This window comes from Siphateles boraxobius, unplaced genomic scaffold, assembly GCF_051911475.1.
Source record: "Siphateles boraxobius isolate OS27281-9 unplaced genomic scaffold, OSU_SipBor_1 6, whole genome shotgun sequence".
NCBI lineage: Eukaryota > Metazoa > Chordata > Actinopteri > Cypriniformes > Leuciscidae > Siphateles > Siphateles boraxobius.
Genome location: NW_027509186.1, coordinates 12,175,739 through 12,193,962, shown reverse-complemented (window position 1 = coordinate 12,193,962; position 18,224 = coordinate 12,175,739). Strand labels below are relative to the sequence as shown.

Sequence of the window (18,224 nt, the reverse complement as noted above, 5' to 3'; positions counted from 1 at the left end):
TCGAGTCCAATGCAAATAGTTGAACTTCAAAGCTTGTGAAAATGTCTGTTTCTATTATTCGGCAACAAAAACTGTCTCTAAAAACAGATGCCAGTCCTCCACCCCGGCCAGACAAACGGGGAGAATTAAAAAATGAATAATTGGGAGGGGTAAGTTCAGAGAAAGGACCATTATCTCCAACAGACAGCCAGGTCTCAGTCACGAATAAAAAATATAAGTTGCTAGAGTTTATAAAGTCATTAAAGATGACTTAATGTTATTCACCTTACTACTGTAAGTTGTCATTACTATAGCCCACTTTTTTTTTACGTAATTCCATTTTCTTTTTTACTTTGTTACAATAATTATTTTTTTCTGTAACGGAATGCTTTGGATGCTGTTTTCTCAATTTTTTTAACGAATGATCTGTAGTAGGCTAGTGTTTATAATATAGCCTGGCTGTGTATGATCTGAAAGCATTGTTTGATTAAGAGCAAAGATAAAATGGTTTTGAGGCAATTGTTTGATTTTACCAGAAGAGTCAAAGGTTCTCTGAATATGGTTTGAAATTTTTGTTTTGTGTTTAAGGTTTTGAGAAAGTGAGTGATGGTTTCAAGAAATGTGTTTTAGCAAAGAAAAACTGTATGAGACCCAGAAGCGTTGCGCGTACACAAATAGTGAGGGCTCCCCCTGTCGGAGGGGATCTGTTTACACGAGCTTTGACGCCATCTATTGGGTACAATGAGGAACACTGAAACCTCCATAGACAATTTCAGCTAGTCGGACATACACTGTATACAATTTGAATTTCAAAATTCATTTTCTAGTGCCAGGACAAATAATTGTAATAGGCCTATAATTTACAACAGAATACTTAACTAAATATAACCGGATATAAATTCTACACTCGATGCAGCAGCCTTTATGTCATTTTCGATTTTCACCGTAGACAACACGTCAACACGTCAGCAAAAAAAAAAAAAAAACAGGCAATATATTTCAAAAGAGAGAAAGAGGAAAGGAATGAAATTTGACGCGGCGGTGATACGCATGCGCAGTGACGTGTGTGTACATTCTTGAGCGGAAAATGATGGCGATTATCCAGACGCTAGAAGAGCCTGAGCTCGCCATGGATGGAGGTGGCCGTGAAAACTAACAACACATACGGGGAAAAGTTGTTTGCTTTGGAAGATCGTGATCTGTCTCGACCCCTGGACTTTTTCAGACGTCGGAAAAAGCGAGTGGATAAGGGCTGAGACTGTAAACTGGTGTAATATTCAAGTGTGAAAGAGCCACGTAGCTTATAGAGATCCAGATCTCACACACATATACACTGGCCTATTGCTTTTAAAGCCTACACACATACACATCAACCTGAAGAAGAGGAGTGATCGGGAGAATAAGATATACCAAGCGGAACGAGCTGTTGGTGAGTCGATTCACGTTTGCAAATGATTTGTTTTTTACTAAATGTGCATTTGCACTGCATATGCTCACTATAGAAAATGCGCGTTTATTTACTCCACGCATTTAGATTTGATTGCGTAAGTGATCTCTCTTTGAGCCACTTTTGATGTGCAAAGATCGGCATATGGTTTAAAAGTGTAGGCTATATGAAAGAAACAGAGTAGGGCCTGAAGTGCACACGTCAACGTCATCTGATCACAGAGCTGCAGATTAAATACTGCTGCAGTCACTATACTCACTCTGGCCGTGTCTCAAAAGCTACTGAGCTTTCTAGATAGACTGCTTTTTTGGGGGGGCAGCGTGCAGCGTGCAGTTTGGTATTCATTGTCGCATTAAATAATAATAAAAAAAGTATTTGAATTTCAGAGTTTACATAACAAATTTAAGTCACTTCGATTCGAACGTTCTTCGGCAATGCATAATGTTCCGAAAGTTTTCGGTTGTAGTGCGCCGGTGACGGTGAGCAAAATGTTCAATTTAAACTTTCACTTTGCGCCTGAAATGTTCAGGTACAAAGTTCGAATGCTTTTACAATAACAAAAAAAGTGGGGTTCGAACGTTCTTGCCTTTTTTGTTGCTGAAATATTTAGATTTGAACGTTCGATTTGGGGTAAAATGTTTGGTTCGAACTTTTGAATGTCTCTATTATGCACAGAAATCATTAGTTAGGCTACTGGTCTGTAGTAACAGAATGTTTTATTTGAAAGTTGATGGCCAAAAATCTTCGATTTAAATGTCCGGAAGTACCGGACAACAACGTTCCCTAGATAGGCAGCTCGCTAGGGTTGGAGACAGTCACTGTTTTGTTTTAATTGTGCTCCTCTAAATTGGATTAATATGAATTGGATATATATAAATAATCAATTCTAGTAACAGTTAACTAGCAGTTTCTCAATGCGTGCGTTTTAAGACCTGAAATCAGCCTTTTTTTTCTTAAAGTTTTAACATTAGGCACCGTTGACCAAATTATGTTTATTTTAATTAATTGACTAATTATTGCTCGGAATTATGTAGTATTGTGTGCAGTTTGGGATTCAAATATTAAAGGTCAAGTGTGCAGTTTTCCACTACCAGTACCATCAAATTCAGAATTAATACAGTTATTATTATTATTAATACTATTACTACTATAATGATTATTATTATTAGTAGTATTATGGTCCCCTTGCCCTCCATTGGTTGGACAAACAGACAATCCCACCCCAAACACATGCTGGACTGATTGGGATGCTGTTTTGAAAGTGTCACAGGACTCAGCTTATAAATGTCTTATAATTTTTCTACATGTTACACTAAGATTGTAAGTATTTAGTAAAAAAACATACACTTTTTTTCCAGCTTCATTCCCTGTTATAATCCAGTTTACCACCAGATGCCAGAAACGTTCAGTAATTCCTTTCTGGCAATATTATGCTCACACCACCACCTACAATTTTTTGTTGACTTTTTTTGTTGTTTTTGTTGATCGCTTATACTATTAATAACTTTTTTTTTCCACAATAAAACCCCCAACTTTTATATATCATATATATAAAAATAAATTATATAAATTATATTATATATATAAAAAAAAACCCTGTCTGAAATGATCTGTTTTTAAGGTTTTGACTCCTTTAATGCTTGTCAGTAAATGACAACTGTTATGATTGGCTAACCCCATTGTGTAAAAAACAGTATCAATGGCCACTTTCTATTGTATTTACAGGCAAAGGATTAGCTGTTGTCAGATCCAATACAGCTGTCTGCTTTATCTTTCAGTGCAAGTGTCTTTGTGAACTCTCCATTACACTGTGCCTCCTTTACAAAACAATCTGCAGTCAGATGCTTCGAACAAACATGTTAGTTGTGTTGGACTTGAAGCGGTGGCGCATAGACCGATCGGTGCATGACATCAAAGTACCTCGATAGCAGACTAGTGGTTGACCGATATTTTACTTATTATTAAAAAAAAATTGAAATAATTTAAATTGAATAAAATGAATAAAAACTAATCTGAAATTAGATGGAAACTTCTTGAATCTGTAATCCTATTGCAGTATTTTTCATAAATAAAAAAATTGTTTGAAAAAATATGAATAACAAGGAAGTAAACACTGATTGTTTTTCAAGTAAAGACAAGGTAATACAAATTGTACATACAGCACACAGGGAAAATTACTCTTGCCTCATTTAGTATATGCAATTCTATGAATATAAAAAAAATTAGCCCCGCCTCCACTCACTCACACCAGCTCAGAGATCCACTCGTTGGCTATCACACGTTGATCTGATTGGTTACGAGTTAGTTTGTGATGTCAGAAACACCAGCGATTTCAAACCGCGTTTTTGGTTTTGAAGTTTTCACTTCAGTTTTAAGGAGAAAATACTCAGCAATGGTGTTGACTTATGAATTTGCGCATGGTTTGTTGTTTTTAAAGCATATTAAAAACAACACAGAGATATAAACATTACATTTTTATTGTAAGGCATAACAGTATTTTTCAAAGAAAAAACGTTTAAATAGGGGTGTGACGGTTACTATATAACCGTGAGACCGACGGTTATAGTTGAACACGTCATTAGAACTCTATAACCGCCAAAACCGTGTTATTAAAATATTTTTTACAAAAAATTTTTATCATAGAGAATGTTTAAAGCTACACTGTGTGATTTTTACGCCCATCTAGCGGCGAAAAGGTATATGACCATCGAGTGAATATTAGTTTCTGTTCCTCTCAATTCCGATTTCGTTTTAACTCCTACGGTGGCCAATGTAGTCCAAGATTAACATGGCTTCCAGTTCGACCTCGTCCATGAGTGTATAATTGTGTATAAAGTAAAATAAATGAAAAATAACTAAAATTTAAAGTGCCTACATATAACTTATAGCCTACAAATTATAGCGCCATTAAAATATTAATCACGTTATCCGTCATAGAACACGGATTTATGTTACAAGGTAAACAATACTTTTCATCATTGACGCGAGGAAACCTATCCTAGGTGTCGTTCTAGCGTCATGCACAGCACACCATGATATAATTAGCCAAGCAACAATAAAACTTCCAATATACACAAATAGGCTTACTTAACGTTACCTGTCGAGAAGAAAGCAGGCAACGTCGGCGTCCTTTTTAAAATCGTTGCTCGTCATGAGCTCTTTCCATCTTGGAAAGGCCACTCCAATATTTACTTTTGTCTTGTTGATTTGCCTGTTTCGTTGCCGTCTTAATTCACTTTTTCGCTTCCTTGGCGACTCTGATACGTATCCTCGAGAATAAGAGTGATCCTCCATCAGCAACAGACTTTCAAAAAGGCTGTCAGGTTTTTATATATCAGTCCCAAGCAATCCCCCTCTTGACATTCGACACGGTGCCATTGAGTGTTAAAACGCGAAAGGCGAAGCTTGAATTAACGGGTATGTCCCTCTTTGGCTAATGTACTTTCAAGATGGAGGGGCAACATGGCGACCGACATTAGGACCCCTTACCCGTATGTATTTTCAATGGCATATTATACACTCACGAGAATACTTTATTACTTCAACGAAGTAAATATACATTAATGAGCACATATATTTTTGAAAGAACTAAGTGTTTTTAGCTAAGAATAAACTAAAAAAGTTACACAGTGTAGCTTTAAATACTAATATCAGCTTACGAGGGAAACGTGGGCGGAGTTAGTGGTGCTTCGGAGGCTGCTGCAGGAGATGATTTGGGAGAGGTCTGTGCCCCTCGTGCCACGCGCTGACACGTGCGGCGCCGCATCCGAGGTTGAACGACTTCAAGCCGAATCTGCCCGAGCATGTGCGTCTCACCCCACCGGCACCCAGTTTGCGCGTATAAATTGCAGTTCATTGCAAAGTTTGTTAAGGTTTTGTTTACTGTGTGTGATTTACTTAAAACAAAGCACGTTAATTGCAAAGTTTTTTTGTTTTGTTTGGTTAAAGGTACAATATGCAGGATTCTTGCAGTAAAATATCCAAAAACCACTAGGCCAATGTTATATATTTTGTTTAGTTGATTACTTACAATATCCCAAATGTTTCCAACTATTTGTAAATCGTGAGAAAATTGTGATTTTAACCAAGGAAACGGGACGTGTGAGCAGGGGTGAGGAGTCGCCAGTCAATGGCGTCATATCCGCGTTAGCCTCGGTTTCCGCCAGGTTTGCGTTCGCACTGCGTTAGTAACCATGACGACAGACGTGGACAACCGGGTTATTGCCGTTATGCCTAGCAGGACGCTCACCCTGTTGTTGTTTTGTTCAAACATTATGGACCATGGCAAGCAGACTTTGAGACAAAAAGACGACTAAAACGAAGATCAACATCTTTCGAGATACCGAGAGCTCCACGTCCGCGACTAACTTCGACTTGACAAACGCGAGTGTTGCATGTACTTTATTAGACAGGTGAGCAAATGTACATAAAACTAATCAATGTTATTTAGTTCAACATTATGAAATGTTAGAATATGATCTGTATGTTATTCTAATGTTGTTCTAGCTTAACGTACTTAGTCTCATACAGCCAACACACAACCTAACTAACAACATTCAACACACTCAAATGCCGTTTAGTGTGATAGTGTAACTGTTAGAGCAAGTGAAACAGCGCTGCGTTACCTCAAGTTTAATTCGTCTAATAAACTCACTGTGTAAGTATTAATTCAGCACTTGCGTGTAGTTCGGTAGAATGAAATGTTTTTATTCCTTTATATCCGCGGGACTCGCGTTGTGTGTGGCGCTGGTATATGTCTAGCAATGGCGCCCTGCGTCACACCACAGTCATGTTAGAAACATCAATGTATTCACTCATCTATAAAAGATCCATCAGCTTGACGACAAGATCCATACTTGCGCTTAATGTGGAATATACGTCATCATTACGTCCCCCGGACGACGACAGTTATGTTACGAACCGTCACATTTGACTAACATCATAACCGTCATCACCGATTCTGAAACCGGCACACCCCTACATTTAAATATGTAATTGCTGGTGATCAAATGAGTTTTAAGGGATAAAATGATGACTACAGGGGGACTTTAAGTAACTGAATGGCAGTGGGCGGGATGTCTTGATTTAGAGGCAGTCATATGCAAATTTATATACCCGTGTGATGTCACAAATCCCACAATATCCAAATGAGATGTTTTTGATGCTTAATAAAATAAAGGCTTGCAGGATGCAGGCTTCTTATATGCAAAAAAGATTATGCAAAATTTGATTTCTCATGTCATGACCCCTTTAAAGAATAAATAAAATTAGGGTTTTATGGTGAAGACAAAATTAAAAATTTTATATAAATTTCAGTTATTTAGTTTTTCACAAAATGACAGGCTAAAACCGAGGCTGTTTTTCCATCACTGCACTGCAGGACACTTTGGTTATTTATTAATAGAGTCATGGCTAATAACTATGCAAACATCATTGCTTGTTTTAGACCGCTTCATGCTGTGCTACATTTACTTATTTTGTTTTGAATGAGTCTACACTTTTCCCTGTAATATTATCCACAGGGATTCCACATTTAAAACTGCATGGTTATTTCATTAAGTAAGTATCATTCCCAAATGTCCCAAATTGCAACATGCTTAGCTTGGCATGTACAAGAAACTTAAAAATCATGTGTTGTCCATTATATTCCCGGCTGCTTTAGAGCATGCATGCTAGAGCCCGACCGATATATCGGCGGGCCGATATTATCGGCCGATTTTAGGCATTTTCCTAACTATCGGTATCGGCATTTATAATGGCCGATAAATGAATATTTTAAAAAATGCGGGTACGGTGATTCATTTAAGGGTGGCGCTGCAAATAAAGCACCTAAAAGCTGTCACAAGAACTGGCAAAAATAATGATTATGAATACAACAAATATAGCAAGGAGACATTTTAATTGTTTATTAATAAACAAGTGTTTTCAGTCAGTGTCAGCCAAAGATGAAGTTGACGATGCTGACTCGCGATCTTCAGTGAGCGCGCGCCAGAGAGAAATGCACATTTCATACGATTACATGAGTCTGTCTGTCTTTCGTTTTGAATTGTTCTGTTTAAAAGTAGACATTTCAATATAGATATATTTCAATTCTCAGGTCTATACGCTGAGTTTCGGTTCATGAGACGAGCTCCAGTTCACCCGCAGGCGCCTCCGTGTCGAGATTATCTATCGTCTGCTAAATTTACTTCTTATAAATTAAATCCAGGCAAATGGCTGATGAAACATTGATTAAAATTAAGATACAATTAATACAAAACGAAATTCACTTTGAAACGAAAGGTTTTGTGCTTTCTGTTTGATGTCTATGTGAAAGTTTCAAAGCATTAGTGCCGCTTTCAGAGCGCTCACGTCCGTAGTGCTGAACTGTGGCGTCTGTAACATTGTTTTTTCCTCATAAATGCAAACACGAAAAATAAAATAAAATAAAATAAAATGAATATTTTATGTAGCCTGTGGAGACTGAGAGCCAACCCTTCTTCATCCGGTGGGTAGTAGCCTACTTGTGATTTGCGCAGTGTAATTCACAGAATTGATTTCTCTGCTACAAGCCTCTGTCACGTATTGTGTGAGCTTGTGACTATTGCAAGCGCGCAGCTGAGAAGTCCTGATTATATTGTCTGCTATATTTAGGCCTTCTTCTTATTTATTAAGGCAATTGGTTGATGAAACATTGATTAAAATGCGTGGCGCGAGCGATCTCCGACAGTAAACTGATTCTGCTTTGTCTCGGGTAAACAGCTGTTGCGACGCGAGCAGTAACGGCCGCGTCCGGTGTAGACACAGTGTTAAAGCTCATTCTGCCTGATAACGCTACGTTACAACATCAAGCAATATTCCAAAAATGTATATAATTATAACACTTTATATAGGGCCATTTTGCATTAAGAGTAGCCTAGTTTCACGTTTAGTACATTTTGCTTACTAATTATTTAAAATAGTATAAAAGTACTGTACATATGTAATTAAAAACGTTTTCATTATGATCTTATTCATTTTACTTTAGTTAAAAGATCTGAGTTGCAAAGATCGATGAGCGATGCAAAGCAGCATATCCTTCTCTGTCATTTTTATTTTGGCTCTTGTTCTAAACTTTGCATGCAATGGCTATTTGGCTTCTTCTTTTATCCTTCCAAGCAAATGTCCTGTATAGGTGCACAGTCACATCCCAGGATGTGTGTTGTCAAGAACAGGGATCGTAGTTGAACCATAAGGACTAGGCACCCTGGTTCGAAACGCACGTGATTCTCGGATTAATTGCAAAGTTTAACCATCATAAAGCTAAATTTTTTTGTTTTTTGCACACATTTTAGGTTGTCAGTTTAAACATTCAAACTATTTTAAACTTTAAGCGAAAGAGGATTCGGAATTTGTGCTGTTTTCTGTGCACACACAGAGAGGTGTGTTTCAGACGCGCAAACACGTCTCCTTGCCCTTGAATAGACACATACTCAAAATTGTCAAAATGCCCGTCTCGGTGAGTATCCGCGTAAACAGTCACTTATGGTTTTTGTGAGCAAACAATTGAGAAGGAGAGCAGATGCTTATCATTGTATTGGATCTGTGCATTCGGTCTTAAAGTGACAGCAGCCTAATATTCCTTCCTCTGTCCGTGTAGTTAATGTTAATCAAACAGCAAAATGCAGAGAGAAAATCACTTTTGTAGCTTTGAATGCTTAGTTCACCAAAAAATGAAAGTCATCAGATAATTTACTCGCCCTCAAACCATCCTAGGTGTATATGACTCTCTTCTTTCAGCCAAACACAATCAGAGTAGTATTAAATAATATCCTGGCTCTTTCAAGCTTTATAATGGGAATGAATGGTACCTTAAATTTTAAAGCCCAAAAAAGCGCATCCATCCAACATAAAAGTAATCCATACGGCTCCAGGGGTTAATAAAGGCCTTCTGAAGCGAAGCGATGCGTATTTGTAAGAAAAATATCCATATTTATAACTGTTCGCAAGTCTAGTTCCGGTAAAGATTGATTATATTTAATTCACACAGTGAAGACTATCCAGTGTTTTTTTACATTTGAGTTTTCAGTTTCTTTACCTAAATACTGTTAGACTTCAAAACGTAAAGCACTGTTTATTTCACTTGTATCTTTGTTCTACTGTATTTATCTGCTTGTAATTTGTTTATTTTCTCTGCAGAATCACTCCCCTACAAAATCACCTCAACCAGTCTAGAATGATTCATTCTTTCCAAATCGAGCTATTCAAGCCATCTGGTGAAAATTTCATATCACTATATATATATATCGCAGAAAAACAGAATATCGCAATATCCGTTTTTTTCCAATATCGTGCAGCCATAATCTGCTGTTACTTTGAAAGTAGGCAGACACGAATGCGGAAAATGAAGTTTACCCAGGCTATTAGAAGGAAACTGTTTTCATAATGCCATACCCACACTGTCATCGTGCTCGTTCATAATCATAAAACAACACGTTTGATAAGAAAGACAGCAGCAGCATTCAAATGTGTCTAATGTTGCGAGAGGGTGAAGAAGGATATATAGCTACAATTTATTACAATTAATACAATGTGATTTTAGAAGAGTATAGCCGGTAGGCTGTTTTAAGATTGTATATAATTTGCAGGCATTAGGGAGCCGCTATCAATATGCTGTGTATTGAAATCACTTTTAAATGCAGGGTTGCTTTTCACTTTCACTTTTAAATTTGCGACCACACGTACTGTGCACAGGGAGCGGCGGTACTGACCGCACATTTTTACAAGATATTCATCGATGCTCTGAATCTGTTGCGCACCAAACCCTCCTGTCAGTCATCTTTCCTTTCTCTCGTCATGTAATGAGTGAAATCTGACTCTGCAGCTTGTGTTGAATGGAGCAGAACAGACGCTTTCAGTTTATAATTGTAGCGTCTGTTTTCCAACTGAACTAATGGTTTTTATTTCTATAAAATAAGCAAATCAACATTGAGTGCGGTGCCACGGTGGGCAAGTAATGTAATCTGTGTACGGCCGAACACCTGCAGCAAGCCTAATATGAAGATGTGATATTAACAGACTGAGAACTTCATCTTATTCGATAAAAAAAACATAGCCTATGTTGACCAAAAAATGGGGACATTTGCAGTTGAAAAAACGGTAATGAATCGCAATGTATCGTTATGCACTGCCCGACCAGAAAAAAATAAAAAATAAAATTCGCTGTTTGGATTTAAATGGGCAAATGATGGTCTATGATTGGATCATTATTGCAGTGATTATGATGTTTCTAGCATGTTATATGTTTGGCAAATGTTCTTTTAACCCTAATTGATGGAGTGTGTAGCTTTTTTATTTCTTAAACCACCATGTATGAAGACACATTTACGTTTACATTTATTCATTTAGCAGACGCTTTTATCTAAAGCGACTTACAAATGAGAACAATAGAGGCAGTTAAACTAACAGTAGGACAACAATACGTAAGTGCTATAACCCCTCTGTTTAATTTTAGTGCAGTTTTTTTTAAACACATCATGGACATATTCCACGGTTTAAAATAATGTCAAGATTCATCAGGCTCAAACTGTGAAAGAATGGTTGTGAGGATCATGAAGAATAATTTTCACACATGAATTTGCTTCTCTGAGTCCAGTCCTTAAAGTCACTGAAAGTCTTTGGGATGTGCTGGAGGAGACTTTACAGAGTGCTGGACTCTTGCACTGTCAATACAAGATCTCGAGCAAAAATTGATGCACCTCTTGATGGACTAAATAAATGTTGTGGTGTTATATCCATCAAGAGGTGCCAACCATTCTTTCACAGTTTGAGCCTGACGCATCTTGACATTGTCATCCTGGAATATGGCCATGATGTGTCTTCATGGTTGTTTAAGAAATGAAAAGCTACACACTTAAAGGATTAGTTCACCTCAAAATGAAAATTTCCTAATAATTTACTCACCACAATGCCATCCAAGATATCCATGTCTGTCTTTCCTTAGTGGAAAAGAAAATAAGTTTTTTGAGGAAAAAATTTCCGGATTTTTCTTCGAATAATGGACTTCAATGACAACCAGCGTTTTGAAGTCCAAATCAATGCAGTTTCAAAGGTCTTTGAAGTGCTTGAAACGGCCGAGCACGATCGCAGCTGAGGAGGAGAGTCTTATCTAGCGAAACGATAGGTCTTTTTCAATTTTTTATATATATATATATATATATACTTTTTAACTACAACTGTTCGGATTGAGCTGATCTGCAACGCGCCGGGAACTACGTCATCACGTTGAAAGGTCACGCTCGAAAAAAAAAGTTTAGGTTTTAAAAGATTTAAACACCCTACACAGACTTAACCATTTTAAACAATAATATGACACAGACATAAATATGTCATTCAACATACAATACAATTTGAACTATCCTCCTTCGCACGGTGACCTTTCAACATGATGACATAGTTCCCGGCGCTAGAGACCTGCGCTGGACACAATTTTCAGACCCGCTCCCGCCCGCTCCCGCAGTGTTCAGTCCCGCTCCCGCCCGCTCCCGCAAAGATTTGTCATTTTTAGTCCCGCTCCCACCCACATCTGTGATATAATGTCCCGCTCCCGCCCGCACTTTCTGTCTGACGAAAGGTCTTGGGGAAAAAAATGCGTGCGCACAAAATTCCTTACCAATACCTGGTAACATATTTATTGGTAAGCCTGCATATCTTCAACCATACAAAACATTAAATAGGCATCAGTAACTAACGCCAACAAAGATAAACATTAATCGGCCCAAATTCCATTAGGCTTAACGTGTAGGCTAACATAAAAACAGCCATAGGCATTGCCTACACATAGGAACATTTGTAAAACGGATAATTCTTATCTACTATATTATAGACTTCACTATATCACAGGCCATTTAAACATTTAAAATGTGATCACAAAACACGAAACGAGAAGTACTTACATCTGAAGCGCTTAGGCCTATATCTGAAGCACTATAGGCACTCTGTTCCTCGTCCATGCTGTCTATTTTGAACTTGAACTAGCTTTCGAATTCGAACACGGAGCAGCGGGAAGGAAATGTCTCTAAACAAGTGTGCGTGACATTAGGCCCCGCCCTACCCGACAACATTCACAAGTTTAGGCTGCTTATAACGTTTTTATTGCTGCCAATCAGAATCTCCCTCATTTATATATTTTACTTTACACTCATATTTTATTTGCGGGAGTGCAGCGTATCATCCCCCCCGCCCGCATCCGCAAGTGCACCTCATCATCCCGCCCGCTACCGCAATGACCTTTCAAAATTTGTCCCGCGTCGCACTGTTTTGCGTCTGTTTTGCGACTCCCGTGGGGTTGCAGACCTCTACCCGGCGCGTTGCAGATCAGCTCAATCCGAACAATTGTAGTTAAAAAGTGTGTGTATATATATATATATATATATATATATATATATATATATATATATATATATATATATATATATATATATATATATATATATATATATATATATATATATATATATATATATATATATATATATATATATATACTTTATTTTTTATTTTTTTAAATTGACCTATCATTTCGCTAGATAAGACTCTCCTCCTCAGCTGCGATCGTGCACAGCCGTTTCAAGCACTTCAAAGACCTTTGAAACTGCATTGATTTGGATTTTAAAATGGTGGTTGCCATTGAAATCCATTATTTGAAGAAAAATCCAGAAATGTTTTCCTCAAAAAACGTATTTTCTCTTCCACGGAGGAAAGAAAGACATGGATATCTTTGATGGCATTGGGGTGAGTAATAATAGGGAAATTTTCATTTTGAGGTGAACTAATCCTTTAAGGTGTTGGTTAGAAGAACTGTTGCCCAATATATAACATACTAGAAACATCATAATCACTGCAATGATCCAATCATAAACTCTTAAGCCCATTTAAATCCATTTAAATAAAAATTTCGCAAAAACGCAGTAATAGAATATCGTGGTTCAAGAATCTTGGTATCATATCATGGGACCTCTGACGATTCCCATCCCTACTGTCCACTTGAGTTAGTTTAACGTTTTCCAATCTTTTCCAGTCCATGATCTAAAATGTTGTAATTGTGGCAGTCACACAAGCTTTATGAAGTCGCTAGGAAAAAACACTGGATTTCAAATGCAATAGAAGGACACTCACAATTGCTTTCTAAACCATTTATATCCCATTTAGTCAGAAGATGAGAATTGCACTGGTCAACGTTTGCATTACAAGTGGTTTGTGGTGGGACTAAAAGATGATCAGCTGCAGCTCAACAGCTGCGTGAGGCAAACTGGGACTGAAACTACCCCGTTTGGACAGTCTGAAAACTCATGTTCTAACCACTGAAACTGATACATTGACGCACAATCAGAAAGTTTGTTTGCAAGAACATCTGATAAGCTGACATTTTGCCAGGTTTTATTATAAATGCGTGGGAATGTCTTCTTGCTCTTGAGGCTGGTTCTCAAAAGTTTTGTTGTTTTGGTGTCGATTTCAAGTATGGTTTCTCCAATCTTTTGTTTTACATATTGCATAACTAGCTTCATGACCTACAAAAAAACAACAAGTTTTTTTTAAATAAAAAATATGAAAAGCTTAAATTGGATTTGTACTAAATTTAACAAAAACAAGGCATCAAATTAATAAAACTTGACCACGAATTGGGTGCAGTGGGAACAAAGTCTTATTTTCTGACCATAATATCTATTTTTTTCTCTCCTGTAATTTCTGCTCGGATCATTTACATTTCTTTCATCTGCATAAGGGACTTTCTGATTCACTCTCCAGAATGTTTTTCTTTTAACTGAAAGGCAGATGTTGTCATGCTTGATGCTTTCTTTTTTTTCATCTTCAGTCATTATCTTGACTTCCAATTTTCCATGGCTGTGTACACTAAAGTTTTTCCTTACAGGTTCAGAAATCATGATAACTCTAAAACACATACAAAAAAAAGCCTATTTGTAGGCAATAGGCTGTTTTTCCTCTCTCTCTTTCACTTCCCGACTAAAACAGGAAACGTAGCACTAATGCATTAGGTGTGTAATTCATACTTTATATGTGTATTTTTATCATTCCTGTGTAGCCACAGAGAATGATGGGAAATACAGTCTGTCTCATAAACCTGCTACATGACTAGTGTTTTCTTGCAAGGTCTTCATAAACAGTAGTGCAAACTAAATTATTCAGTCAACATTCACAATTACAATTTATTATAATCAATAGCAATTTGCTTCCGCCGTAATTCTGTATTCGACACGCCCTCAACTCCCCCAGTCATTTCCCACCGGTAATTACGACTTTATGGTTCATGTGCACTCAAGTCGTAAATACGATTATTACGACAACGCGGCACAAATGCCGTTCAGTTTACACATTGACAAACGCATTCTACGACCGGACTCCCCCACAAATTTTCCAGGTAGTGACAGTCTGTACAAAACCAAACTAAGCGACTAGTTGTAAATGTGATTTAAGTGCATCTTGATGTGCGTTAAGAGAATCTACCGTTCTTTCTTCCATAAACAATATTGAGCTTCAACTTTCAGTATGTACTTAAATTTCTGTAGTCATTGCTGATGTGACTGCAAATGAAATGTAATATACAGTACCGTTTAAAAGTTTGCGGTCAGTAAGATTTCTCAGTACCATTTAAAAGATTTTTAAGTTGTTGTTTTTTTACTTAAATTTGCAGCACAACTGTATTCAACATTCGTACTAAAAATTAAAACATTTTTGGAGCTGTAAATCAGCATATTAGAATGATTTCTGAAGAATATGAGTAATGATGCTGACAATTTAGCTTTAATCACAGGAATAAAAGACATTTCAAAATATATCAAAACAGAAAACCGTTAAAAATGGCCCCTGGTTCAATTATTCAAGGCAAATAAACATTCAGTAGTAAAAGAAAGGAATGAAAGACTTATTATGACATGCTAGTCATTGTCAGTTCCTGAGTTACAGCAGTTCAGTTCAATATAAATCCTGTTTCAAGGTTTCACGGAGAACTCGGTGAACAAACAGTGAAAGAAAATTTTGCTCTTGACATCAGACTCAAGAATTTGAAAAGCTGTTAGAAAAAAGCCACAAAAAAATGGTGCGTCACTCATTAAAATCTTTTCCTTTCAAAAAGCACAGTTTAAGTTCACCCCTTAATAAAAATTGTCATTATTTATTAAGAACCAAACAACTTTGGACCCTGTTGAATAATAATAATAATAATAATAATACACTGATGCATTTCTCCAAATATCTTTCATGTTCCACAGAAGAAAGTCAGTCATGCAGTTTTGGAATGACATGAGGATGGGTAAAGGATGACGAAACTGTTTGGTGAACTGTCCCTTTAAAGTGATCACATGACCTTGCTCATTTCCAATTTAAGCTTAATCATCCTAATATCATGTATATAAACGCACTGTTCAGTGCAGAAATTAAGATATGTGCATCACAGTGCCTATGATGATAACGTATTGCACGCCATAATCTTCAGTTTCTCTCTGTAGATTGTATTTTTTCTGGGGTTTTTTTGTTGCAGCATTTAATAAGAAAAATTCTAATGATGGGATTCTTAGCAGGTATTTTCACCCCTTACTATGAAATCTCAACTCTCGTTCAAAGCAAAATCAAGAAAGGCCACAGGAACTTTGGACTTTCCTTCGTTCTCCCACACACCAAATTGTATTTTCCCCTCTGAGCCTCACCGTTGTAATCCTATTTTTTTACTTTTCAGATGTCATATTTGAGATAAAGTTATGCTTTTACATGGTGTTTGGTCTTTTACATAAATGTGTGACAGCGGTGTGTACACAACCACCCTATAATGTTAAAAATCCCATTCTCCATCTTCATTAGTTTACGATCTGTTTAACAGTCCTGTCTTATACGTTATTAAATAGAACTGTTATACAAAGTAGACGGTAAATAAAGTATTAGCATTTGGCGTGTGGTTGATACCCAATATCGCTAGCTGAGCAGAAATACATAATCATGTTTCGCTTGGTCCCCCCAAAGTTGCGTTGGACTTTCTCCTTGGCGCAAAGGTTGAGAGGTCCATCTATCTCTGTTTTTCCTGATCGTAGAGTTAGTTTGTGGAGTAAATATATAGGCTATTGTATATATGATATATTGATGGTACTGTCTTTATAAAGTATATTATTATTAAACTGTCTGTACACTTACAAAGTTGTCAGTGCATCGGTTTGTATGTAGAGACCCTCATTAAGCTACCGTGTTAGTGTGGGGGTATTTTGAGCCTTGTTAGTGGTATTAACTAGCGATCTCTTTTTACTTATTATATGCCCCATATACTAGCGTTACAAGCTAAACAGTTTTTAGAGATAAAACTCTTTACACTCGATTATCATGAAAACAAATCCCAGAGAACAGTCGACTCGGTACCAATGTGTTATTACACCCCAGGTTCATCTTGCGCCGGAGTTCTCCTTTAACTCCAAGTCATCCAGAGTCGCGGCCAAAGCCGATTCGAAAGACCGCTGTTCGCCAGCAGCATCTTCTTTGTTTTCAAGTAGCAGGGAAATCACGCGGAACTATGCGCGGAACCGTCACAACTCTGTCGTCATCATGTTAAGCCCGCTCACCAACTCCATACACGATGTGATTGGCCTGACCAGAGTTTCTTTTTTCTAGCTCAAAAGTCTATGCCAAAATTATTTTGCAGAAAGGGTGGTCTAGCAACTCTCCATAGAGCCTATAGACCACCCTTTCTGCAAAATAATTTTTGCTGCCGCTAGGGTGCGTCTAGATTTCTAGGCTAGAGTAGTTCAATACCACAGCAGAAACTATTAGCCTAACGAATGTTAATAACATTTGAAGTACAAGTGTCAGTAATAAAATAAGAACAGATACACATTAACCCTTTCACACGTACGATCACACCGGTGTGATCAGTCTTGGCTGGTCCCTGGAGCGTACGATCACACAGGTGTGATAAGAACGGTCAGTGCATCACGTGATCAACTGCTAAATTCAAACGTGCTTTAGCGTGTTTGCTGGCGCTGAGCCAGAGAAGGACGCACTCAGTGCTGTCATATATCACAACTATTCAGTGTTTTCAACCACATAATGTTTATTTTAGGTTTCAGACATTTAAATACGCACAAGTACTAGCAAAACAATGATTTTGAGTTTGTAAAATACACGCTGATGTCTATGGAAGCGGCAATACTACTCCTTTACATTATAATAAGACGACACATTTATTCATATCAGATACACATTGTGTAAGTAGCTTTACATTTGACCCTATTCTTCTCCCAGTTCACCGGCCACTTACTTTCATGTATTTCGTGAGAAGTGGAGGAATTGACGTGTAAATCCAACTGATCCGATTCTCTGAACTGTGAAACAAACTAACATGGCGCCGCCCATCGCGCATACAGCTCAACTAACGCGATCGTTATAAAGGTGTTTAAACATCAAAACACATCCACTTGCACATATTTGACAATCGGTATATCAGTGTTTCATGCTATAGCTAATACGTTTGTGAATATTTTTAATAAAAAAGGGAAAATGACATAAAAGCAGATCATCATTCATTCAGCGCTGTGTTGTGGTTGCGCTGTGTCACGTGACAAGCAATGACGCGTCACCATGGAAACATTAAAGTGACAAGTTCTAAATAACGGTCGCCTTGAAAAACTCACGCTGGGGGGTCAGTTAGAATATTTTAAACTTACGTGTGAAAGGGTTAAAACCTAGATAAATACAATATAACAAAGCTACAAATAAAGTCAGGTCTAACAGTAGTCCTCGGGTACAGAAATGTAATAAGTGTCAAATAACACTGCATAGTGTT

General features: G+C 37.4%; 1 protein-coding gene across 2 annotated transcripts in view; it reads left to right on the top strand.

Annotated features, from left to right (window-relative positions):
* Positions 1–1,025: 1,025 nt before the first annotated feature.
* The window catches only part of fndc3a (fibronectin type III domain containing 3A), a 95,419-nt gene continuing 78,220 nt past the window's right edge, over positions 1,026–18,224 (top strand). Inside the window, exon 1 of one of the 2 annotated variants that reach the window (XM_077207722.1) lies at positions 1,026–1,408. The gene's annotated coding sequence lies outside the window, so the exon portion shown is untranslated. The remainder of the gene's footprint in view (positions 1,409–18,224) is intronic. The other variant, XM_077207720.1, reaches the window with a different exon arrangement.